At 41.5% G+C, this 26877-nt stretch overlaps 1 protein-coding gene across 4 annotated transcripts in view; it reads right to left on the bottom strand.

The window, feature by feature from the left end:
* The window catches only part of ELFN2 (extracellular leucine rich repeat and fibronectin type III domain containing 2), a 207316-nt gene that overhangs the window by 114646 nt on the left and 65793 nt on the right, over nucleotides 1-26877 (bottom strand). The gene's annotated exons all lie outside the window — the stretch shown is intronic.

The raw sequence follows: 26877 nt of genomic DNA, 5'->3' as shown, positions 1-26877 counted from the left end.
AAATCAAGAAAAACCCACAACTGGGTGTCTGTCCCGGGAGCTGTGGAAACAGGGGAGCCGGCCCACAAACAAGCCTAAAGGACCAAACAAGGAACTAAGAAGAGCTGGGGTGCAGGCACTATAGACTTGATTTGCTCTTGTGAAACTGAACAAAGCTTCCGATCCTACAAACTTCCTGGTGCTCTTTTTTTCCTTATAGATACAATAAAACACTTTCAGTGGTACAATCAACAGACCAAAAGGTAGCAATTTAAAGAAGCTCTTTGTTAGAGCTGATGCAGTGTATCCTTTACCGTTTTCCATACTAAAATAAAAAGTTTTGGCTGAGTTACACTTTAAAACCTAAATTTCCTCCTACAAAAAACTAAATAAGCACAAGGGGCATTACTTGTAGGTAAATGAAGGCCTTGATAGTCTATTGATAGTATATAAGGCAAGAGAGAGCGCACGCCAGCCCTAGTGTATTACCGTTTAATTGATAAAATTCAGTATATAAAAACGAGGGTTGCACTCACAAACATCCGGTGTAATAACGCATAAACAGCTCCATAGAAGCCTCCTCTCCTCTCTTCTATGGAGCTGTTTATGTGTTATTACACCGGATGTTTGTGAGTGCAACCCTCGTTTTTATATACTGAATTTTATCAATTAAACGGTAATACACTAGGGCTGGCGTGCGCTATCTCTTGCTTTATATACTTTCAGATTTATGTCCCCCACCCAGTGGACTTGTGGGAGAGCTGCAACACCTAGAGCAGAGAACATACATTCAGACTGTTACTGTTGGAATAGGAATAGTGGGGACAGCGCTACACTTGGTTTGTTTTTTGTGTGTTTGGATAATCTATTGATAGTCTATAAATACTTATCTTATTCCTCACTCCAGCAGATTTCCTTCCACACTGTCTCATGATTGGGGGGACTATGGGGTCTCATGGAGGGGGGATTATGGTATGGGGTTGTTTTTCAAGGGTTGGGCTTGGCCCCTTAGTTCCAGTGAAGGGAACTCTAAGGGCATCAGCATGCTAAGACATTTTGGACAGTTTCATGCCCTCAACTTTGTGGGAAATTTGGTGATGGCCCCTTTCTGTTCCAACATGACTGCACAGCAGTGCACAAAGCAAGGTCCATAAAGACATGGATGATCGAGTTTGGGGGGAGGAACTTGACTGGCCTGCACAGAGTCCTGACCTCAACCCGATAGAACACCTTTGGGATGAAGTAGAGCGGAGACTGCAAGTCAGTGCCTGACCTCACAAAAGCACTGCTAGAAGCCTGGTCAAATATTCCCATAGACACACTTCTAAGCCTTGTGGACAGCCTTCCCAGAAGAGTTGAAGCTGTTATAGCTGCAAAGGGTGGGACAACTCAATATTGAACCCTACGGACTAAGGCTGGAATGCTAATAAAGTTCATGAGCATGTAAAGGCAGGAGTCCCGATACTTTGGACAATATAGTGTACATACAGTATGTTCACTCTGGTGGATATCCATATAAGATACCAGGTTGCTCGCCATATGCATATGTTTAATGTGCTGTTGTACTGAAAGATGGCCTACCTATAAAAATGAATTAACTGTTTGCATGTATTTATTATTAGCTAATAAAACACTTTGGAATGCCTACCAGTCCTTCTCACATTTCTTGGGGGTAGACTAACTTTTTAGCCTTCAGTAATATGCACTAAGATAGTTATGTAGCCATATACATGTAACAGTATTAAGCCTCAAAATTAAGCAGGGGACCACTTTTTTTTGTTCTTTGTCTAGCCACATGTTAGAAATAAACCCAAACATAGGTATGCTTATGTTTCATAAGAGTGCTCCTAAAAAGACGGAGAAAGTCATAAAAATGTGAAATATGCTCACACCAAATTACCAGAGGAATGCTTGAAACAAAAGAAAGCAGAAGCACTCGATTAGTGTTTGAATTATAGAAAACTCACCTACCATAAGTGTCCTCAAAATCCAGAAACATCAGCATGTCAAAAGATTACTCAATATGAGAAAAGATATAACTGTTGAAAATACGGTCGCATTATAATGAAAATTCTAATGGAATGGAAAGCAAATGTAGGCAGCTGTTGATGGACTAAATTCAGCAACAGTAACAAGAAAATTCTCAAAACACAAGAAGCCTAAAAAAATGTACCACAGCAACAATGTTGACAGGCTATGACAACTTATTTTATATCAATATAATTATTATATTTTGAAACATTTTAAATAGCTGGTGTTGCCTTTGTGCTAAATGGATGTTTTAAAAATTCATTAGTCCATTCTTTCAAATAAACCCACTGGTCTGGGCAGGTGTGTCACGAGGGTACAAACTAAGCAGGTTTGGCTAGACCCTGTGTTGCTCTTCCTGTGGGATTCTAAGGCATTACAGGTTGAGAGATATAACACTTAAAGTCCATTCAAAGCTTCAGATTACATTAGCTAAATATGGTCCAGATGTGCAAAGTCTTACTTTTTTTATTTTTTTAGTCTACCTTTCTGCCTCTTCTCAATTTGACATGCATTGAATAGTTTAAAATGTGTTTAGTGGGAGGCCCTGTCAACTGCTTTGCTCCTGACATCCTTTGAGTGAAAAATTGAGGGAGTAGAACATTTTTGGAGGCTACCTAGACACAGTACAATACCCCAGCAGCGGGGTTTCACCAGCGCTATTAATCCAGAAGGCTGAACGAAAAAATCTAGAAGTGTATGGCTAGTATTAAGCACTCAAACTGCCTACAAGGTCTCCTCTAAATAGAAAGGAGCAACAACTCTACCCTACAATGTCTCCTCTCTATATAAAGAAGGCTTTGCACGCATGACAGCAAACTTCTGGGACGTCTATACAAGACATCTCAAGTTAATTTTAGGTAGGAAAAATAACTTCTAAAACAGGAATAGACCCCCAACTGGTAACGGGGCTTTGGCGGCAGCAAACAACAAAAAATGTTGTAGATTTAAAAATAGCTTTATTTATTCATGGCACATCAGAGTAAAAACATGAACTGTATACATGGAACTATGAAATGGGCACAGAAGTGTACAACAGGCTATACATGAATGATATGTTACAGAAGCGCTTAGATGGTACTGACGCGTTTCGACCCCATCGGGTCTTCTTCAGAGGAAATGCATGCGCTGTGGGAGAATTTTGTATACATGAAACAACACTAGCAATATGGTTACGTATAGGTGTCTTTCCCCTCTTTTTGGAAAAATAACTTCTAACATCTACAAGATTTTGATGAAAAAAAAAAAAACATTTCCAAAGCTAATTATGCACATAGTAAATGTGTGTTTATATATATGAATAATATTGTTCAGATCATACATTTTTATATCTGCCTAAATGGGTAATACATAGCTGTATTGCTTCATATGTCTGTCTGAAAAGAATGTAATTATTAAGAAAAGTAAGAATTCAGAAATAATAATAATAAATAATAATATTGAAAACACTAAGCAATAAACTAGTAGTAGCCTGTTTTTAACCTGTTAACTGTTATCAAATGTCACACCGAAAATAAAGTTTAGTAAAATGTAGTGTTGTAAATAGTATTTCAGGTTATAAACTACTACTGCGAACCAAGTAAAAATAACGATTTTCCTCGGTAGGGCCTCCCCTAGAGGTGATTACATCTGGTACTGCAAATCAGAACTTGTAGCAGAGTGGGTTTATTCACTCCTAACATGAATTTGGGCAAACCCTCTGTTCTACGTTTCATATGAACCAGTTCACTCAGAGAACTGGTCACCTCAGCCATTGAAGAGTGGAAGCTAGCAAGCCCAGGACCCTATGGGTATTCTGTTTTTAATGTTGTAGAAGACTTTGAGGAAAAAATCCACATCCCCATTATGTCATTGACCTAACAAGGATATTGCATACCGGTACTTCCTTTATAGCCAGGAGCATCCTTCTCACTTCCCAAAGCCTCCCCCCGACCACATCCATAGATACAGGACTCCATTTTTTTACAAGCTAAAACACTGTCCTTCTGCTTACTACATTCTGTCCCAGCTTACATACCAACATTTTACATGACCTATATAACTATTCAGTGATGATACATATAGTATTTTTGTAAAAGATTTACAGGGGAAGGAATGTGTGTGGCAAATGGAAGACAGGCAACCGGCTTGGTCGCACTTTGTCACTCTTTCTCAGTTTCAGCTCACTCCCTGAGCACTTTCCATGTCCCCACCCAGCTTTACTACCTTCTTTTTACAGCTTTATTCTTTTCTTCCCCATTAGCTTAGCTTCCCAGAATTTTGGCTACTTTCTATTTGGTGAGTAATTTTCTTTGTGAGTTGGATAGCTCAAACTTCTTAAGCATGGTGTTAATAATAGCAGGCCATATTTCTGCATGGGATAGGTTTTTTTTTTTTTTTGCAAATCATCTTTCTTCAAACTGCATTCCTAAAAATGAGTCTCAAAAATGGCCTACCCAAGCATTTTCTTACAGTTTGATGCAAAAATGATTAAATGATTTATAAATAAATTGGCTTCCCTGAGAAATTTTTTCACAGTAGGATAGCTAAAGTGTGGAAAACCCCATCCCTAAATAGAGCTGATATGAAATGTAGAATATCTTGGACTCTGATCAATGATACGTTGCCTGCAGTTCTTAGCGATATCATGCATAGATTTAAAAAAAAAAAACCTAGGCAACCTAGATTGTTTATAACATTTCCTTCGACTTTGAAAACATCTTTTTACTATTTCTCTAGTTTATACATTCCCTACAGTCCCTACAGTAGACCTTGAATATGAGAGAGTAGTCTGCCCTGTCTTGCCTCTTGTGTTCTCTTTTTATTGATTTTTTTAGAAATTATTTTTGGTTTCTTGCTCCATTCTTTACACTAATTCTATACAGTAGTCTATTTTGAACACTGCTGAACATTTATTAGAATTGTACTTGTCATTACTCTGGGATGATTTGTAACAGGATCGTAACATTGTTGGCTGATTTTATACCTTATGTATTGCTCACCCCTAAGTATAATATTTCTAGGGATAGTGCAGAATATTTGTCATCCCTAAACAAGAAGATTGTACTCTGTTGAACTCTGGGCAGCCCCCCTCTCCCATCCTCTGCCCCCCACTCCCTGTCCACCATTTACTAAATGAATTGTAAAAAATTCCAAGTTAAACCCCCCTTTTACTTACCTATATGTGTAGTCTTGTGACACACCAGATCCTAAGCTTTCTTTCTTCTTCCATTGAGAGGCGCATGATCTTTCTTTGGTGTCCTCCTCACTGCCTGGGTGATGTGGATATTTTCTATTGGCTGTCCAGTAGCGGTTCTTTTGAGATCCAGAAGACTGCAGCAGTATGATGACATCACAAAGAAGAAACTGGTTGGTGTGGGCACAGATCTTAATAAGATATTAAATGTTGTTAATGAGTGCTAAATTGGAAGAGGGGGTTGGGAGTGAGGCAAATCTTTGTCCAGAGACAGGTTTTTATTATTTTATTGTTGTGCTACTCTTTGAATGGATCCTATTCAACTGACTGAATAGATGTCACAGGATAGGGCTCCTGTATGAGAATATGCTTTATTTAAATGCACTGGTTTCTGCATTATCCTGCATTTGCCTGCAGTGATAACCTAACAAATATGGACAGGCCCTCAAAGATATCCACTTCTGCTTTGTTCTCTCTATAAAACCCCTAATACTCTTGTTCACTATTGTCAAGTTTACTCCCTGTTTTAAATGTTTCACAAAAAAATGGCCCAAATCTGTTATTGTTACAACCAGAATTTTTGCTAATGCAGGATTGGGTATTCAAAACGAAGACAGGTTCATGTTATTTGCAAGCATTCTCTCAAGCATCAGACCTATCACTTAGCAATATATCTGTATGCTTTTTCTTTGCTTAAGAATATGCCACAAAAAATGCAATTTTCCACAAAATGTTGAGTCTGTAATGCTGTGTACACATGACCAGACTTTCGACGGATTGAATCATGTCGGACTTTTCGATGGACTTTCGACTGACTTTTCGATGGACTTCTGTCGAATCGGATTTGTCTACACACAATCACACCAAAGTCCGTCGGATTTGACCGCGATGACGTACGACCAGACTAGAATAAGGAAGTTCATAGCCAGTAGCCAATAGCTACCCTAGCGTTGGTTTTCGTCCGTCGGACTAGCATACAGACGAACTTTTTTTCGTCCGGACTCGAGTCTGTCAGAAAGATTTGAAACATGTTCTAAATCTAAAGTCCGTCACATTTTCGACAGAAAAGGTCCGCTGCAGGTCCGATGAAGCCCACACATGGTCAAAATGTCCGACGGAGTCGGACAAGTTTTGGTCAAAGAGTCCGGCCGTGTGTACACCGCATAAGAGGAAATCAAGCTTGCCTAAAAAAATGTCAAATTCCATACAATGCAGTCTGAACCTACATTGGCTCTTCTACTATCTATTCAGTGTATTCATTGTATACCAGAACACCTGCTGATAAATTATTTGTTGGTCTATCCGTCTTATTCAAAATGGATTGGAAATTGCCAAAGTGTTTCTAACAGATTACCAACTGGCAGTATGCAGGTACACAGCAGGGTTCCCCACATGCCTGCTGCGACTGCAAGTCTTAATATCCAATACTGTGAGTCATTAACCAGTGTGTTGGTTTACTAACAGCCAATCAGATGTCACATCGTACTTAGTTAATTTGCTTCCTAACAGGAGTCATGTTTACTAAGTGATATCAGTATTCGGCAAAAACCTGGTGACCCTTTTCTGAATAGCATTGCTAAGGGGCGGGGGTTGACTGGTTTAAAAGTATTTATTGAATACAGATTTTATACCCTAATACATGTCACTGTTAATGTTTATCCTGGCTGATTTTCTATGTTATTTATATATTTATTTAAAAAAGAAATTGCGCGTGGTTCTCAAATTAAACCACACTAAGTGAACCCATATACATAAACAAGTAAATAAAAAATGAAAATGTAAAATAAAATAAAAAGTGTATAGCGGCCACACTCAGAGCAATGCAAACAATACAAGTGTCATAATATGCTATAGAAAAACTGTTGCACTGCATATAAATCTCAGTGTTGACAAATCATCAGCTAATTAAATCCATAATCCTTTTAAACCTGCTACAATGTCACCAGAACAAAAATAACACCACATGTGAATTATTCAAAATAAGTCCTTTAGTGCAATATATCATGTAAAGTGCCTCGGTGCATCCCTCCACCTTGTTACACACACCACCTATAACACAAGTTATAGGTGGTCTAAACTGACTCAGAGGTGCGTGAACCTGGTTAAAGTGGAAGTTAACTTCCATGCATGACAGAGCCGGAGCCATGAACCCAGAAGCAAGACGGCTGAAGATGGAAGCGGCCTCCAGATCTGACTTCTCTACACGGGAGGGCTTTGTTTTAAGGTAAGTTTAACATAATGTGCTAGTATGTGATGCATACTAGCACATTATGCCTTTACCTTGCAGGGTATAAAAAAAAAAAAGACCAGCGGTTTACAACCACTTTAATGAATTTTCACAGTCTCTTCTCGGCTCCAGCGGTATTGCAGCCACCAATAAAAGCAGATGACAATATCCATAGACTGCATATCTACTCACAAAATGATGGGTGCAATGCGCATGTCAATACAGATAATAAGCGCCACTGTTACCAGCTCCAGCGCACACGATATTGTCAGCATAGGCTCCACATTGCATTTAATCTGAACAGACATTCTCAAGGGTACTTATTTAGTGCTGTTAATTTACGCAACACTTTACATATATTGTACATTCATATCAGTACCGGCCCTCAAAGAGCTTGCAATCTAAGGTCCCAAACTCAAATACTTACACATACTGGGGGCAATTTAGACAGGAGACAATTAACCTACCAGCATGTCTTTTGAGTGTGGGAGGAAACTAGAGTACAGGTTAACAGTTAGGTTAACATAGACTTTGCACTTTGCAAAGTGCAATTGCACCCTGCAAGTGCAGTTGCTCCAGAGATTGGTAAGTGAGGTAAAACTTCCATTTGCAAAGAGTACCCAATCACGTGCAAGGAAAATACAAAAAAAATGCATTTTTGCTTGCACATGATTGGATGATGAAAGTCAACATGGTCTCTGCTCATTTACTCTGGAACAACTGCTCTTTCAGTGTGCAATTGCACTATGCAAAGTGCACAGCCTATTTTCATTTAGTAAATCAACTCCATAATTCTCTATTAACAAGGATTTTGATGACAATATTTACATTTCTGGGGCAGTGCCTACCTTAGCCTTGTGCTGCCAGTCTCACACATACAGATGTGCTCAAAAGTTTGCATACCCTGGCAGAAATTGTGAAATTTTGGCATATTGAAAATATGACTGATCATGCCAAAAAAACTGTCTTTTATTTAAGGATAGCAATCACATGAAGCCATTTATTATCGCATAGTTTTTTGGATCCTCTTCAAATAATAATGATAACAGAAATCACCCAAATGGTCCTGATAAAAAGTTTACATACCCTGGAATATTTGGTCTTGGTACAGACACAGGAGTTGGCACACACAGGTTAAAATGGCAATTAAAGATTAATTTCTCACATTTGTGGCTTTTTAAATCACAATTAGTGTCTGTGTATAAAAAGTCAATGAGTTTGTTAGCTCTCACATGGATGTACTAAGTAGGTTAGACACTAAGCCATAAGGAGGTAAAAAAGAACAGTCAAAAGACCTGCGTAACAAGGTAATGAAACTTTACAAAGATGGAAAAGGATATAAAAAGATATCCAAAGCCTTGAATATGCCAGTCCATACTGTTTAATTACTTATTAAGAAGTGGAACATTAAGGGCTCTTTTGATACCAAGCCAAGGTCAGGTAGACCAAGAAAGATTGCAGCCACAACTGGCGGAAGAATTGCTCAGGATTCAAAGAAAAACCCACAGGTAACCACAGGAGAAATACAGGCTCTCCAAAAAGATGGTGTGGTTGTTTTTAAAGGGGGGTGCCGGACGTTTTTTTTTCTTTTTTTTAAAGTCAGCAGCTACAAACACTGTAGCTGCTGACTTTTAATAAGGACACTTACCTGTCCAGCGAGCCCGCGATGTCGGCCCCCCCCAGGCCGATCCGCCCATCGGATCGGCCGGCAGTGCCTCCATCCTAACTAAGGGAAACAGGCAGTGGAGCCTTGCGGCTTCACTGCCAGTTTCCTACTGCGCATGCGCGAGAGCTCTGTGAATGGCCCCGTTGTTTCCTGGGACACACACATGTCCCAGAAGGCAATGGGGCCGCTCACCTTAGGAGGAGGAAGCGCCGCGAAATAGGAAGAGGCAGATTAGGAAGACTGCCTAGCAACAGTGGTTTCAGGTAAGTTAAAAAAAAAATTTTTTTTTCAAATGTTTTTTTTTTTTAATCTTTTTATGAATTTTAATGCCATTTCCTTTTTTAGGGTGGACCTCCACTTTAAGGAGCACAATACGATGATACTTGAACAAGACACCTCAGTTAAATGTGGACAGGGTAGGTCAATGAAGTCGACAAAATCGTGCTGTCATTTAACCTGACACAAATAAATGGACTTGAAATAAAACACTAAATTAGGAACAGTACTAGGTAAAGGGAAATATATCTTCAGAGGAGGGTGCGATGGAGGGTGCCTACAGGAGGGTAGTAAGAGAGGAAGAGATCTGAACTAGAGTGAAGGTGGCAGGGAAGAGGACACACCAGACAAGGACCAGACATCATCCCCAACCACATAAAGATTTTGGCGTTGGGGGTTGAACAATCATTGCCATTAATATTTTTACTATACAGGATTTATATAGCGCCAACAGTTTGCACAACACTTTACATTATGATGTGAATCAGTTAAAAGGGCCGGACACATGAATAGGGGGTGGCAACCGTTGATAGAGGGGGCGACAACTGGGCGCCTATAATGGACGAGCAGCTACTGGTCAGGAACAAGGGGGAAGGAGGGAGGAAGGTAGACAGACAGATTAGTAGGGAAGCAACTTGAATACAGCCAGAGAGGAGAGAAATTGATTAGGTCCTCCATGTACCTGATGTCCTCAACATCTAAAGTAGAGTAGAAGATTTCCACAATTCTGGGGTGCAGGAACATCCCAGCAGGAGCACATCTAAATGTCTGACCACCACAATGTTTGTTGTATGCCTTCAATGGCACAGTGTTATGATAAAAAAAAGTACACCGGGGGGCCTAGGGACAGTGTGATCAGTAAATTTTTGAACTATGTCATGAACTGGTGTCCAAAAGGAATGAAGGACATGACCAAAATAGATGAATCATGTCACCAGGTGCCAAACCGCCAAAATCTCTGAAAGCGAGGGATACATGGCATGTAACATGGATCGCATATGATACCAGTGTGTGTTATTTTGCAGCTGGACTCCTGATATTAAGCAAGTGACACTTTGTGTCCACTATGCAGCATGGCAGTCCTTTGGCACAGGACTCGCAAGATAGCGATGATCATTGTAGTAGCAGTAACTACTGCAGTGATCCTCTGCTTCCACATGGACACCACAGGAATAGCATATGGATACTTACATTGATCCAAGCTGCACAATATAATTACACATAAATCCATACCTAGACTTTAGCTTTAACCACTTGCCGACCAGCCGCCGATGTTATGCGGCGGCAGGTCGGTTCTCCTGCACAAATCTCCGTAGCTGTATGGTGGCTCGTGCAGGCGCGATAGCGGGCAGGCGCTCACGCCTGCGGGACCGTGCGTGCGGGACCGTGCCTGGGATAAATCTATCCCATAGTTTGTAGAAGCGATAAGTTTTGAGCAAACCAATCAATATACGCCTATTGCGATTTTTTTACCAAAAATATGTAGAAGAATATATATCGGCCTAAACTGATGAATACATTTGTTTATTTATATTTTTTTGGGGATATGTATTATAGCAAAATGTAAAAAAATATATATTTTTTTTTTTCAAAATTGTTGCTCATTGTCTGTTTATAGCACAAAAAATAAAAAACGCAGAGGTGATCAAATACCACCAAAAGAAAGCTCTATTTGTGGGAAATAAAGGCCGTCAATTTTGTTTTTGTACAGCATTGCACGAACGCGCAATTGTCAGTTAAAGTGACACAGTGCCGTATCGCAAAAAATGGCCTGGTCATTAAGGGGGAAAATCCTTCCGGGGCTGAAGTGGTTCATGCATTTTAAAAGAAAACTGCCCCCTAAAGTCTGTCCCTTATGCTTACATTGCCACAGATTCTAAACAATAGAAACTGCCCTTGGAGTTCTATCTACAAATCTGCTCCAAAGAGCACCATCTGTGTTGAAATTAGAAGAGCATGGTTCCACAAACGTTCACACTTCCCATCCTGTTCTTGGGCAATCAACATACCTTGACATATTCCATGATAAATGAAAAAAAGCGACTACCCATGTGGATATAAAAAGCTGGGGTATGTCCCTTACACTCATTAGAACTGAAAAAGCTGCTGGGATAAGCTGAAAAAAACTACAGCATTAACCACTTCAGCCCCGGAAGGATTTACCCCCTTCCTGACCAGAGCACTTTTTGTGATTCGGCACTGCGTCGCTTTAACTGACAATTGCGCGGTCGTGCGACGTTGCACCCAAACAAAATTGATATCCTTTTTTCCCCACAAATAGAGCTTTCTTTTGGTGGTATTTGATCACCTCCGCGGTTTTTATTTTTTGCGCTATAAACAAAAAAGAGCGACAATTTTGAAAAAAAAAAGCAATAATTTTTACTTTGTGCTATAATAAATATCCCCCAAAAATATATAAAAAAACTCATTTTTTCCTCAGTTTAGGCGGATATGTATTCTTCTACATATTTTTGGTAAAAAAAATTGCATCTTAAAGGGGACATACCTGTACGCCCATTTGCCCAGCCATGCTATTGTGCCGACGTATATCGTTGCAGTTGGTCAGCATGTGGTTAAGCTGGATACACACTATACAATTCTCTGTAGATTTTTTCCTTCATATTTATCAGATTTTGGTAAATCTAAGGTCGGGTTCACACCTATGCGAATTAGATGCGAGTTTCCCCGCATGTAATTCGCATAGCAGGATAATGTGACTGGCTCCCTATGGAGCCGGTTCACAAAACTCCGTTGCGGCTGCAGAGCGCACTGCACAGAAACGCCGTGCCTCTTTGGCTCCGTTTCAGGGCCAAATTGAGGCAAAGATTCTGCCCTGATTGGTCCCTAAAACAGAGAACAGGGACAGACAGCGTTACTGTTCGATCTGCGGCCGGTTTAGGTGTGAACTGAGCCTAAAGGAAATCTGACAACAAATATTGTATAGTGTGTATGGGGTCTTACAGAACAAGTCCAGCTAATGTTGATAACTGCATTCCTATAGTTATACAAAGACCAGAATAAATGAGAACCTTCACAAACTTACTGCCAGATTTTGCTAAGTAAAAGGTGAGTGGCAGGCAAGTGTTCGGAAATTTTAAACTCATGTAATTATTATTCAATTGTTTTTCCAAACTAAGGGTATTCAATAGCTAAAATTAGTTTTCAGAAAAGCACAGACTATATAAATAATTTAGATTAAAAGATTAATGTCAGAAGTGACAGATGTCATCAAAATAGATGAGAGGATCAATATCAAGAAATAAAAGTGAAATTGAGTCTTACATGCTTGAACAATTCCTTCAATTTAAAGCTTTCAATTCCCAATTGAAGCACTACTGATATAAACCATGGATATCTTCACACAATGCACCTGAGTGACTGCAGTCCTCGCTGAACACTACAAAGACTTTCTAAATCATGAGGGAAAATCCTATAGAAGGTCACTTACAATACATTGTGAGGTATTCTATTTGAATTTTACAGCACAGTTAATATAAAGACCATTCAAACATATGCACTTGTGAATATTTTTTTTTGATCATTCATAATGAAAAGTTCAGAAATCTGTTTCAGTTTTTTCTAGGCTCAACCAAACTGCAGTTTTTGTAAATACCGTGTATTAAAATCTGACTATATTAAAGTCCAACTTTGGGCAAAACAAGAACCCCATCCCTCGCTCCCACAGCCCTTTTTGGAAGTAGGCTGATTCCCAGGGCAGGGAATTCTCTTATAGAGCAAAATGCCAATTAGAGAGGGGGCACCATGGGATGAGCTACAAAAAGGTAAGTGAAGGGAACACTGTGGGGTAACGTCATACATATAAAATAATCTCATGACGTTTGAGTTGGACTTTAAATTAGAACTCCAGGCAGATACAAAAAAAACAATTCATACTGTTATTTATTAACAATGAGTTAAATGTATTTTTATTTAAAACTAGTATAAGTACCTAAATACCATGATATCAGCCTCATGTAAGCCCCTTTACAGTTCAGGTAAAGTGGTGGAGGGTTAGAACTCTGAGCCAATTAGGTTTTGTGTTGTTTTTTGTTCAGCATGATTACAAATGTGGAGCTCAGTACACTGCAAACAGAGCCTGGGGTGGGTTTGTAGGCAGGTAGTGGTTTTTGCTGCCCCAGCGGGAAGTTAAGGGTAAATTTTCATTTCCGGGTTTTTCTTGACGGGTTTTGCTGAGTCCAACCTCCAGTCCTGTGTGTTATAAAAGGGACAGAGGTCCGAACCCAGAAAGAGTGATGGTGAGAAGTGAAGGACGAGGAAAGAGAAGAAGGAGTTCGGTTTATGTCTGGTTCACATTTCCGGGCCCGCCTAATGCTGTTATCGGAGTCTGGATGGCCAGTATCATGCCGAAGTCGGAGCTAGATTCCAGACATGGACTCAACCAGTATTGGACTTTTGCTTGAACAGGTATGCTGGGGCAGCCACAAGCCTGAAGTTAGGGATTAGGGATGTTGGCAAATGTTGGCACTGTATCTGGACTGTCGATTGTCTCTGTCATTATGTTAATTTATTCTTCAAGCAAAATGTTTGAAACTTTGCCTGGTCTGAAATTACTAAAGGGGTGCAATGCAAGTAACTGGCACACATAGTCTACAGCCTGGGTCACTAAACACACTGAGGTATGAAGACATCAGTAAAAGGGTTAATACAGTATAAAGATACAGTGGTTACCAAAGGTGACAAAGGTTTCTCTAGCAGCCTGTTGTAAGCGTGTACATGTGCCAGGTAACCTCTTGCAGCGAGGGAGATGTTGTCGACACTCTTTCGGCTATGATCCATCTCCCACAGCAATGGGATCGGATCTACACCACCAGGGCCCTCATCCTGTACATAGGTACTGAAGAGAAAGAATTCAGCGAAGTGCATCCATGTAGTCCATGCTAGGTGCACAGCAGAACCCCATACCGTTACTGGGAGGGAGATAGTGGTGATACGCTGGACAGGTGGGAAGGGCAAGGATTCTACATGTCCCTCCTAAATGCACAAGTAACCATAGTGATGCTTAGTACAACTGTAGCACCCTAATAGGTATGTGTTAGGATTAATGTAGTATAGTTTTGTTCCCCTGCTTAACAGGAGAACTGCTATGGCAATTTACTTAGCCCTCTGCTTAACAGAGCTGAGATTGATTAGTGTAGTCTGCCCAGTGTGCTCAGCTGCTGTTTGGTTCTTCCTCTGGCCTCCTCTTTATCCAAGCAACCTAGGAAGGTTCTGGATGAATAGGTGTACACTATGTAGAACACAGCATGAAGATTGATGCCATTACAGCCAATCCCAGGGAGGGTGGCCCTGAAGGATGCTGAGAAAGGGTATTTATTCTTTGGACTCAATGAGCACAAAGTCTTTCCTGGAGAGGAGAGTTCCAGTCTGGGAGGGGGCACGCTGCCTTTCCCAGGCACCTGGCTGCCATGTGGCCTTCAGTGGGCAGCCTGAGAGCCTAAAGTCAGAGAGAGAGAGTAACCCTGGTTCTACAGAGAGCTGACTGAAGGGGCTGTCTATTGCAGATCTGGTTTCACTGGTATATAGTGTCGCTTGGAAGTTGGAAGGTGGCTATCAGCTGGACATTTTGTGAGTACAGACAACCTAAAGGATCCATAGACTTGTGCTCTTAACCCCTTCTGGTGTGCGATATAGTCAGTTAAGGGTCCAGACAAGGAAACACTGGCTAGTGTTCAAAAGTGTTTTGTCCAGTTACTACTGCTACTAAGGGACTTTGCTTAATCCTGAAACTACTTTGTTGTTACTGCCAAGTAGAAGTCTGCTATCTGCTTTCAGCAAGGACTTCACCAGAGCTTAACCAAAAGATCATTTAGATGTCCTCAATTGTGAATAGTTCTATTTCTGAAGTATCCCACTAAATCCTCTTCCCAATTGAAGTTATCCAAAAATAAAACAACAAAAACATCAACCCCTAAACTGATCATTGAAGACAACAACCGGAAGTGTGTTTACACCTGGCTGTGGGAATCTACCTTGTGCCTTGCTGCGGAGCAAAAGTGGGGAAAAGACCTGGGCAAAATACCAGTGGCTCATACAGGGGTAATTTTACACATCAAGAGAGTTTACTAGAGTTTGTTAATGTTTAGTCATCTGGAAAGTAAGCGTGGCTCAAGTAAAGGTACCCCATATGTAGTGCAGTGACCCTATACAAAGTACCTAGCATAGAACCAGAAGAATCCACCCAGGAGTAAGTAGGCCTCTCATGTCACCCTAGCTTGTCGCCCAACGAGTAGGGAAACATGGAGGACATGATGACCACCACCATGGCCCCTACCCTACCACAGGCTGGTGACCAAGCTATACTGTCTTATTATAGTGGAGAAGAGTGAAGTCACTAGTCTAGCTATGATGTCTGTTCGGGTGCCTAGATTACCAGAGTTACAAATCCTTTGGTAGAAAACACAGTTCACACATGTATATTTCACCTGTATATTTAACCGTTTGCCTGAGGTTCAGATTTAGCACATTAAAAGGGCAGAGATGTTTCAAAACCCATGTAGACATGCTTAATGTGTATTATTTTGTGACTCTGAGTGAATAAACTTAACAAAACCGGAGGAAAAAAAAAATTGAAAAAATTAAATGCAACTCACTGCAAAATATGAAACTGGTTGAGAAAATAATAATAAGCACACAAAAAATATACCAGTTTTATTTTTTACATTTTTTTTTAAAAGTGAGAATGGGTCACATTTGCTTCTTTATAAGAATTGATATATTTGTGTTATGGGGGCATGTATTTTGAGAAAATAAATTCACATCCAATAATGACAATTATCCCATATAGAAGAATTGATCTGGCCTATATGATGTCAGCACAAAAAGCACACTGGGTCACAACATATAGAAACAATTATATGTAGTGTGATCAGTGAAAGGTGTATTCTGATTGGTTGGTGTGATCATACCTCTCAAAGTTTTGAGATGGGAACGAGGGACACCTATAAGCAAAAGTATGTAGACATAGGACACACCCCCTGCCATTTTGTGAATAGCTTGGACGGGCTGCCACTGGAAAACCTGTGGAGGCTGCAGCATCTGTGACCACATGAGGAGATAAAGCTGACGCTAATGGAATAAACATAGTTATGCCGCTCCAGTTAGCGAGGAACTCATCCCACATTGTCAAATCCGCTATTGCTGCTGGGTCCAGCCTGAGGATTTGATCGGGGTCTTGTACTTGAGAGAGGAAAACCAAGAGGCGGGAAATGAAGGACAATCCTCATGGCAAAATTGAGCATCCCTAACAGGAATTGTAGCTGTCTCTTGGTACATCCTTGTGATACCTAGGAAGGTGATGGACTACTCCGGGCCTTCCACTATGTTTCGCTATGGGCATGTTGAGATTGCCGAATACCACTCTTAATCTGTCCAAGTCTAATGGGGGCTCGCCGGGCCGTTTGATCAGCGGTCATTAAGGTAGTGACAGGATCCAGGTAAGAGACTGGGCGAAAGTGTCAAATTGCCACGGGCTGCTTTTTCGAGCCGAAAGTCAACTTGGTTGTTGAAGTAATACAAACATTTCCATTTATTGCCATGCCACCGCCAGAGGGATGGCTCGATTGGCAGTAATTTAAACACGTCTGAAATGTCTGCTTTGGACATCCATGCAACCGTGCCTACGCTAATATCGGCTTGAATAGCTAGGTCCACTGATGCATATTTAAGGGAAAACTCCTCTGAAGGAATTGGGGAGTTCAAACTTGGGATGTGAGAACAATGAGGCACGGACAAGTCGTACACCAACCAAAGTTTATTTGAAAACTTGTCCTTGACAAGCCCAATAGGGCTGACTCTCCAATAATTGAAAAGTGATTAAGCTAAGGGGCCGATAATGAACCCCTGGTCCAGTTCGGACTGCAACAGAGTATCTATGGCCTGTTCATCGGTGGCAGCTGAAAGGAAAATCCTGCATTTGTAGGTCGATTGGGGTAGCGTGATGAGGCCGGTGTGGAACCCTGATGTAAAACCGTGCACCAGGAAAACGGCCAGTGAGGGAGTCGTGTGTGAGGCGAGGTAAAACCCCAGCCACGCATGTGACACAAATGTGGAGCAGCCGGCATTGGCAAAAGTTGGCTAAAGTTGCAAGTCCCATAATTGAAGTTATTGCAGATTGATACACCCCCCATTGACAGGAGAGGCCATCCCAACTTATCCACCTGGGGAGGCTGTGTGGGGGCTGGCAAGCCCTGACCGGCACCAGAGGTGGAGGGGAAGTTGAGGGGGCATCTAGCACCTGTATTGGAACACCAGTTTGCAGTATAGGTGGAAGACTGGCAAATGGCACAGAGTGAGGAACGTAGACCCACAGAATAGTTCTGTGTCAATGACACTCCAGTTGGTGCTGACCTGGAACTGCGTAAGCCTGGCTGCAGTTTTGGCAGAAAATGACCGGTGATAGTCATAAAAAGAATACCCCCCATACTTGTAACCTAGGTCCACCACTGCATGGAGGTACAAGTCCAGCTATTCCTTCCTGCTGGGGTTGGCTGAGCAAAGGATGTCCCGAAACATCCCAAAGGTCAGCACAAACTCTGTGATGGATAGCTTGCGGTTGAGCCTGGTGTCTTTAGATTTAAGGACCATTGAGACATCCCCCCAGCATATGATTTGTTCTCAGCCACGTCCTGGACCGATATGAAGAGGGAAGCCAGATTAACGCCCTTGCCGTCCAAGATGTCCTTCCTGATGCTGGCTGCGATGAGGTGTGCAGGGAAGATGGTAGTGTTGATCTCTGGCATACCTGCAGGTGGATGCACCAGGACAGAAACCGCAACCGTGTCCGGGAGGGTCATGACTGGGTGCACTTCCAGGACTCCCACTCTAGCCTGGACATCCGAGACTGCTGTGGACAGCGTGGCCACCATAAAGTGGAGCTGGGCGATAGCTGAGGAGATCAACTGCAGGGATTCCTGCTGGGTGCCGGGCTGAGCTGCCACTGGTGGTGGGAAGAGCAGCCTAAAGAGCTCGGCTTTCCTGGCTGTGGGGGGTAGGGAATGCCCCTACGCCGCAGCTCCGCTGTGAGCTTGGGGATGGTTCAATCCCTGAGGGACTGAACGCTGCCACGCTCTGAATCTGCGGAGGGTGACAGAGGGGCAGAGGCTGCCAGCCTGCGACATGGCTCCAGCTATAAGATAAGAAGAGGGGGAATGCATGTGTTAAGATGAGGTAGGAAAGTAAGAAGGGACAGAGGAGTTGCATACAGAAAATAGACAAGAAGGATAGAAAAAGGAACGACAGGCGCAGTGAAGAAGCCGGTTTGCATTCTGAAGCATTGAACGCTGTTGAGTGGAAATTTAGGAAACTCATAAGAGTGCGTGGCAACTGAGGTGAGCCAGGAGGTGACTGGCCAGGTAACTGATAGCTCAGATACCCATCTGTGCTAAACACAAACCTGTGGACCAGAGCCCCAGGGTGAGATGCAGAAGTCTGGCACGGCCTAAGTAGGAATATTGCATTCTGTAGTTTGTGACGTGTTCTCGGCCTGCTAACGCTTGCACTACCAGCAAGCTCAACGTTTAGCAGCCTTGTCTGCGTAGGTGAAGGGTCGCCCTTCAAAAACAGAGTGTAATGCGAAGAAACGTGTGACAGTAACTAACGCCCAATGAGCCGCCCAAATCGTGTATGTGAAGTGAACGTAGTGAAAGGGTGCTGCAGGGTGATGTGAGGGTGGAACCCGTGTACTACACACCTTACTCAACGCCCTAGTTGTGAAGTCCTGGTTGAGGTTGAGAACTCAATCGACCAGGAACCTGTAGCAAAGGTGACATAGAAGTCCAGTTTTAACCTGAGAACACTACCTAACCCTCCCCTTGAAACGTGACTGGCTCCCTGGTGAAAATACAAGCCCTATGCCTGTTTGTATGTTGTTTGTTTTTTTACCTGAGGAAATAACGTCCAACCTGGTGCAGGATGGAACAAACCTGAACTTGGCTGACCTACAGGAGAAACGACAGACAGAATTGGGTGAGCGGCTGATGTGCCACTGGAGATGATGAGTGACTGGATTGAGTGCCAAGGGAGATGCTGAGTGGCCAGATTGTGTGCCACTGGAGATGTGCTTGCAATGATTGCAAGAAAGTAGCCTTTATTAGGAAGGTGAAAACAAGGACAGTAGAAACTTAGGGCATGTGGGAATCAGATGTGATCATGACCTATCACGAATCGTGATTGTGAGTGTGTGGCAGTGAATTAATTGTGCCAACTCATGCCGGAGTTAATGAAGTTGCATATTGTCTAAGCTTGTGAGTACATATGAGCGTACGAATGGATGGACTGGGAACCTACTGGTAGCTTGTGGTAGGTGCCTCACGGAGGAGGCAGAGCTGCCGGAAGCTGTGTGTCAAAATGGAATTGTGTCATGTCGTGCTGAGGACTCGAGTTATTGTGCCGCCGATGCGACTAAATTCTAAACGACCTGTGGAGTGTATGAATGGACCCAATTCGAATAGTTGTGCCGCCAACGCGACTAGACTCGAATCAGGCTGTAGAGTGTATGAACGGAGCAGATTCGAATCATTGTGCCACCGACGCGACTAGATTTGAAAATGAGATGAGAGTGGGAGAGGGGATTTGGACCCCCGGGTGATCGATTTGATACAGCCTCTGTTAGAGTAAGTGTGGAGATCAGTGTGGATGCCATTGTTACCACTGTCGCTTTAGATGGATGCTTCCCACTTGCAACTCATTGTGCATTGTTTTTGCACACATCCTGTATGTATATGTGGTCTATATACGTGGGGATTCGGTAAAAGCACAAGTATAGCAATCCGGGATTTATAATATGCTAAACATATGTTTATGTGTATGTGACTGAGTAATGTGTACACACCAGTATGTGAATTAGTGTACTCTCTATGCATGCATGTGCATGTGTATATAGTTGTCTTTGAAGTACCTAGCTAAGGCTCACCTTTCATTGCACCATCCACAAATATGGGAGGGGCACCAGAGCTGATCAGGGATGTGCTTTGTAGATGAACACATGTATATAAGTAGCTGTAAGAGATAATACTGTTATGCTGCATACACACGGTCGGAATTTCCATAAAAAAAGTGTGATGGGAGCTTTTGGTCGGATATTCTGACTATGTTTATGCGCATCCAATTTTTTCTGTCTGAATTTCTGCCAGCAAAAGATTGAGAGCTGGTTCTCTATTTTTCCGACGGAAAAAGTTCTTGACGGAAATTCCGTTCGCCTGTATGTAATTCCGACATGCAAAAAAACACGCATGCTTGGAAGCATTGAACTTCATTTCGGGTTGTCGTAGTGTTGTACGTCACCGCATTCCTGACGGTCGAAAGTTCATAGAGCTTTTGTGTGACCGTGTGTATGCAAGCCAAGCTTGAGCGGGATTCCGTCGGAAAAACCATCCAAGATTTTTCCGACGGAAATTCTTCTCATGTGCACGGGGCATTAGGCTCTGAGGAATAAGGTAATCCTTCTGCCAGCAGCGGTTCGCACGTTCTCTCTTCAGGATCTGGAGACTGCTATCAGTAGACGTACTGTCACAAGTCAAAAATTGTTACAAGTGTGATTTTCCTTCTACCCTTGTGAGTAGTTTTTAATAATGTTTCTTCCGAATAACTGTATTAAAGGATAATGCGCAAGGCTGGTGCTCCCTCTCTTTTCTGTTTTTTTGTTAGATTTGAATCGACCTCTGGAGTGTACAAATGGACCCAATTCTAATCATTGTGTAGAGTGTACGAATGGACCCAATTCGAAGCGTTGTGCCGCCAACGCAACCAGATGGGAATCGACCTGTGGAATGTACGAATGGACCCAATTCAAATTGTTGTGCTGTTGACGTGACTAGAATCAAATAGAACCGTGTAATGTACAAAGGGACCCAATTCAAATCGTTGTGCCGCCGACGAGACTTGACTCGAAACAGGCTTTGGTATATGAATGAGTGGTACGATGATTAAGTAAAGACTGAGCTTGGAAACATACGAACGATTTGTAAGTCTAAATGCGGGTGGGAAACAACAAGGCAGAGGGAACCTATGAACCTACAGTGATGGGAATTACGAAATGGGGAACATGATGAATCGAAACAACAACGCTTGACACAAGAAAGGTTTCTTGACACAAGAAAGGTTTATGAATCCTACCTGCAACAGTGAGCAAGAAACAATCGACGAAATCCACGAATGATGAACCTTAACACACTGGAATTTGAATACGTAGACTCAAGAACACGAGGTGAGCTGGCGGAGTGGCCTGGTGATGTATTACCATGCACTGGAACTGACAAGGGCCACAGGTGAGTGGGTATATATATATATATATATATATATATATATATATATATATATATATATATATATATACACTTTATATAGGCATTTTGTATATTTGCATTATTGTGACATTAATTAGGTTTGCAATAATAAGGGCCACAGATGGGGTATAGTGCACAATTAGCAATATATGGCTGCTGTCTTTTGATATAGTGTTTAGTAGACGTATTCAAAGCTCAGTTAGTTACGTTTCTAAGCAGCAGATGTAACAATATGTACAGTCAGTTATACCCAGATGGCATGCTTTGGTAAAAGTGATGATTATTGCTATGAATCTAGATGTTTGCTTACTGTTGCAGGTGTACATACTGTCTTTAAATGTTTTTAATGCATATATAATTTTTTTTAATCCCGCAATTTTCCAAAAAGCCCACCTATATAATAAGATGTAAAATACTTTTTTTTAATGCTACACATAAAAATCATATCTGTATATGCAAAGAGTTGTTATAAGAGAATGTTATAATGGAAGAGGGGTTGAAGCAAAAATACAGATGATCCTTGACTTACATAAAGTTAAATTCTGCAAACTGTGCACCAAACCGAATTGGGCTTATGTTCTGCAAATCTAATAAAAAAGAAAGTGCACATCTGGTCACTTGACAGTGGACAGGCAGCCAACTAAATACATTAGAACCTGATACAGCACTTTTGTTTCCTGTTCCCTTTAGTGCAGGCATTTCAAGCTGGTGTGTTTTGGACAGCATGTGGCCCTCTTGTTCCTTCTTTGTTTGGCGCAGGGAGGCAGACTGACCATTATTCTTTACAGCATCATGTGAAGCAGTGCACGATCTGCCAGGTCCTGGGAGGATGTAGGCTGGAACAACGAGAAGCCGCAAAAGTCTTGAGTTTAAAGGTCTGTGTTTACACACTGTATAATTTACATGAGAATGGTAAAAGGGAATATAGGGCCTTGTTTCACTCAACAAAAACAAATGACCTGTCAATTTCTGTTTTAAAATGTAAAAAAAGTCATCTGTTAGAGAAGAGTAAAGCCTTGTACACACGATCGGATTTTCCGACGGGAAATGTGTGATGACAGGTTGTTGGCGGAAAATCCGACCGTTTGTATGCTCCATCGGACAATTGTTGTCAGATTTTCTGTGGACAAATGTTGGATGGCAGATTTTAAAATTTTCCGCGGACAAATGTGTGTTGTCGGATTTTCCGAGCGTGTGTACACAAGTCCGTCGGACAAAAGTCCAAAGTACAATCACGCATGCTCGGAAGCAAGGACGAGCCAGAAGCGGTCGGTCTTGTAAACTAGCATTCGTAATGGAGAATTAACATTTGTGATGTGGCAAATTATGAAATCTCGAAATGCAGCGCACATTCTCTTCTTCTTTAATGGGATAATAATGAAGCTGCTTTGCTGGTGATACTGATGGAGTTATTGCAAACTAATTTTCAAAGGCTTTTCTTTTCTAGTGATATAAAAAATAATATTATTATGCTTTTTTTTTTTTTTTTTGGGCACGTTACCACAACACCATTATCCCGTAGTTTTTAAGATCAAAGATACAACTATGTTGGTGTCCCTTGTCAATTTTACATTGTATTTTTTTAAATGTAACTGCCTACTCCCAAACTGTCATTTGTAGTAAAACACATAGCCAAGTATTATTCTACACAATTTTTAAACTGTGCATTAAAAAAAGAAAACAAATAAAATTAGACATGCTATCTGCCAATAGAAATTAACCAAAAAGTGCATTCAAAAATATAGAAAATATAACAAATCAAATCACGATTATTAAAACGAAAAATAAAATAAAAGCCTCATGCATGTGTCCTGCTTCTTAATAAAGGGGGTTAGCAATGCCAAGAGTTGATGAAAGCTGTGGTCCGTCATCCGGAGATAATTCTGAAAATCACCTGGATTATTCTCCTGAAGCTCCCGCATCAAAGGCATATGACATAATTGATCACGATTAATAAAGCAACCAATTTTTGGTCCAAGAACTCCTCCTCCTCCTGTTCCTGGACTGGACTTGGGTCAAAGCAATAACTCAGAGGCCAATAATTATTAACACATTATCTCCTCCGATTCTGCAACATGGCTGGTTGACGAACGGCTGTTCAGAAACGAACTGAAAAGCACGAAATTAAAAGCGCGAACTGAAAAGGGCTAGATGAAAAGCGCAAAATGAAAAGCGTGAATCAACACTCACAAAACTTCTACTAACACGATATTAGCAGAAGGAACCCAAAGGGTGGTGCTAAAAAGCTGAAAAACCACGTAGTACGTCACTACGTTCCTGTTTGTTGGCCAATTCCTTGCCATTTGTATGCTACACCCACAAGCAGTATCATCAGCATCCAACAGTTCTAGGTGTGTCGGATGCCTGCCCTGCATCCCCCTCTGTATGCTGTGGTTCCACCTGCCTGCTGCTAGTGTGCCCCTGCAGTGATGCAGCGGCAAGTAGGTAAAAGAGCAAAGGCTGGAGTTAATAGTGACAGACCTGGTCAATTATATTGTTCTTCTTTTACAGCCTGCAAAATGTGTAATACGCCTTTAGACTTTAAAATTCCATGCACACAACAAATTACAAAACCGAAATGCAAGTACAGGAACTGTCGTATCTGACTATATTTGTTATTTTGTTAACCCTGTTTTGTGATCCAGACACAGAAAAAGCTAAGTGTTGGAACTCCCTTTGACCTCCTTGTCAACTACACTGCAGATTATAGCCTAGTCAAGGACCCACTGCAGCCCGTGATTGCACAAGGCAGCACACAGATGAGATCTTCCTTCTTCTCACTATGTTCTCCCAGGTATCTTACAGTGTTAGATTGACAGGACTGTGCAATAAATTCTGACTCTTTCAGTGCTGCCTCTTTTTCCCACCTAAACTGGCTATACAGTAGCAAAGTTTGGTTCAAAATTTTTTAATGGATTTACATTGTAGGTTTGTTCATTTCTAATCATTAGTGGGGCAAAATCAATGTCCATTTTTGACCACAGTGATGAGAAAATTCTAAGGAGCAGGATGGATAATTTTTCTTAAATGTACAAATTTCTAACAGTATATGGTTTTCCTTTTTGTAAATTCAGTTTGTTCCAAATTTGAATGTTAAAAGCAAAGTAAATCTTGAATTACTTTTGAAAAAAATTTGAATGTACTGAGTGTCAGTGTAATGCACCTGTTCCAGCAGCAGCCTGGTTTTGGCGGTGATGCATTCTCCTTGTCTGTCTGTCCACCTGCAAGGTGATTGATGTGGCCAGTCTCTGGGTGGAGACCAAACCTGATTTTAGCCAGCCAAGCCGGCAGTCTCATGCATGTGATAGTGTTCTAACACGTGCTCCAAGCTCCCTGTTTGTACACCCTGCCTGCTAGTTTGGATTTCCTTGTTTATGACCTTGGTTTGAAACTCTGACTATTCTCTGAACCCTGCCCGCCTTTTGACTACGAATTTGACCCTGACTATTCTAAACTTATAAAAGGGGGGGAATTGTTTGGGACTTTGAATGAGGTATATGGTCAAACGAGCATACACCTCCATCCCTATTCATTGTTAAGAGAAAGGGGAATTTGGGACTTTGAGTGAGATGTGTATTTGGACAAAAAAGATAAAAATTGATGAATTGCACAATAAAGAAGAAGTTTATTCAAGTAAATGCACATGGGACATGGTACATAGCAGATATGACGAGATGATGGGCATATAATAGACATGAAACAAAAATTCCATTATTGCACATGATACATAAAATAAAAAAACAGAGCATGATGTAAATGCACGATTGAATAAAAAAAAAAAAATTTAAAAGCTTGACGCGTTTCGTGGATGAAGTTTCACTTCTTCAGAAGCAAGTGCAGAGTGCGTATCTATAAAAAATATTCTAAATGACTCAAATTAAAATTAAATTACATAGGGATGTAGGGTGAGGAGAAAACCAAACACCCCAAAGTTACTTACATATCAGCTCTAAAGTTGGTCATAAAATACTAAAACCTGATGGTTGAGGAAAGCTGGGAAATATCCCTACCGGGAGCTGAGGGGGCATATAACTGCTGGCAGCCAAGGCGGAAAAACACCACAGACGAGGGGAGAGATGGGAGGTGTCCATGGTGGGTTGCATAAAGATGCCTGGATCCAATCTATATGAATGTAAAATTAAATAATCAATAAAGTGTATGGTTAATTTTGCAAGGGGCATAAAGCCTAAATGGGGTCAATGTGAGAGTGAAGGGACCATGTCCCATGTGCATTTGTATGAATAAACTTCTTCTTTATTGTGCAATTCATCTATTTTTATCTATTTTTGTCCAAATACACATCTCACTCAAAGTCCCAAATTCCCCCTTCTCTTAACGACTATTGTAAACCTTGCCTGCTTTGTACTGGAGTGTCATTGAACCACTCTGCCTGTCTGCCAATCACAAGTTCCTGTTTTCTGTGCTCAGTTCACACCTTCCTCTGTGTGGCAGCATGGCACTACTTGTTGTTGTGCCTTATTATTGTGATTTTTGTGTTCTCTTGTTGAATGTGACCGTATCTTGGTAATTTCCCTTTGGGATTAACTAGTTGCCGCCCACCCACCGTCAAATGACAGTGGGGCGGTGCGGTTCTCGTTCTGGGACGCCGTCATATGACGGCGTCCCAGAACAGCCAGTGGGAGCGCACAGCATAGAGATCGCGGCCGCGCCGTGTTGCTAGGACATGGCGCAACCCCGATATCTGTTTTTTTTTTTTTTAGTAAAAAATATAAAACCCAGCAGTGATTAAATACCACCAAAAGAAAGCTCTATTTGTGTGAAGAAAATGATAACAATTTTATTTGGGTACAGTGTAGCATGACCGCACTATTGTCATTCAAAGTGCGACAGCACTGAAAGCAGAAAAATGGCCTGGGCAGGAAGGGGGTGTAAGAGCCCTGTAGGCAAGTGGTTAATAAAGTATTCTAAATCTGAATCTTTAGCATTGTGTAAAAGACCAAGGAGCAACCAAGTACCGGTAGGCCTGCTTGCCCTATGGGAAAGGGGTCTGCTATAGGTGAAGAACACAGAAGCTAGCTATAGTGTCTGACCACTTGTGCTAGGGGTAAGCGTGACACTGAGTATTTTCATATGAATATTCAAATATTTAGTTTAGAGTGCTGCTGTAGAGGGAAATGCAGGGACTAAAATCATAAAAGTTTCAAGGTTAGCTTTATGTTGTAATTGGTAAAACGGTTTTCCCTTAGGCCCTTTTCACAAGTGC

Source organism: Aquarana catesbeiana, linkage group LG07 (genome assembly GCF_042186555.1).
Source record: "Aquarana catesbeiana isolate 2022-GZ linkage group LG07, ASM4218655v1, whole genome shotgun sequence".
In the NCBI taxonomy this organism is placed as follows: domain Eukaryota; kingdom Metazoa; phylum Chordata; class Amphibia; order Anura; family Ranidae; genus Aquarana; species Aquarana catesbeiana.
Note: the sequence above shows the minus strand (reverse complement) of the source record. Positions and strands in the feature narration are given on the sequence as shown.